We start from the raw sequence: 923 nt of genomic DNA on the forward strand, positions 1-923 counted from the left end.
AAGATTCAGAAATAGAAGAGGAGCCCAAGCCGTTTAGTGATATTTCACGGGGCGAGCTCGTAAGGGGTTCTGGCGCTTGAGTATTACCGGAGGCAGTCTTGCAGACTCGAGATAAGGGAAGCCGCTTCCGTAGCTGTTCCCGCCAGCTAAGACGTCCTCAGGGTTTTCGCGAGGCAAGCCGCGAAGCGCAACCCCTTCTGGTTGCCACCCTGAGTAGCTATGCTTCGTTCGGCAAGTTCTGTGATATCGGCCTTATCTATGCTAGGCTGGACGTTTATTTTCATCCTTATCGATAAATACTCGCATAAGGTATCAGAATATCGCGGTTGTAGAGAAAGGGGTAGTTTTCTTTAGTTACGAGTACACATACCGGCTGGTCTAGACCATACAGCCGCCGTGCTGACTAAGGGTGATTTTGAGAGAGGCCTGTTGTCCAATTTGTCAATGGGGTATATCCAGGAACCGAAATTGGTCGACGTTCATTTAAGGGATGATCGCAGGGGTAAATAATCATGTCGGCAATTAGCGACCGGTTAAGGTCCGCACGTGTCGTCGGATCTTTGTACCCATTTTACGTTTTGCTCTGACCCAATTAGAAAAAAGGCTAACTACCCTTATAAAGCCTCGTTACCTAATGTCAAGCACGTTGAACACGTGGCCAGAGTGACAGCTCCTACAGGTGCGGCTCTTTGGGGCTCTTTGAATTGATCGGAGACTAAGTACGCCGGATTTTTGGTCTTTCTCTTTGCTAGGCGTCCCGACGCTCCTTTAGGGGCGAATGGGGGGTGGTTTAAACGTTTCGGAGTTTTCGGTAGGGTTTATTGAAATAATTATAAATACGAGCTTGTCTTTGGTTTTGGTCGGCAAGGGTTGTGTTACCCTGGTCTGGTACCCTCTCTTGTGAAAATTCCCCCCCCCCCCCC

This window comes from Cephus cinctus, unplaced genomic scaffold (assembly GCF_000341935.2).
Source record: "Cephus cinctus unplaced genomic scaffold, Ccin1 Ccin1_scaffold0682, whole genome shotgun sequence".
Lineage (NCBI taxonomy): Eukaryota > Metazoa > Arthropoda > Insecta > Hymenoptera > Cephidae > Cephus > Cephus cinctus.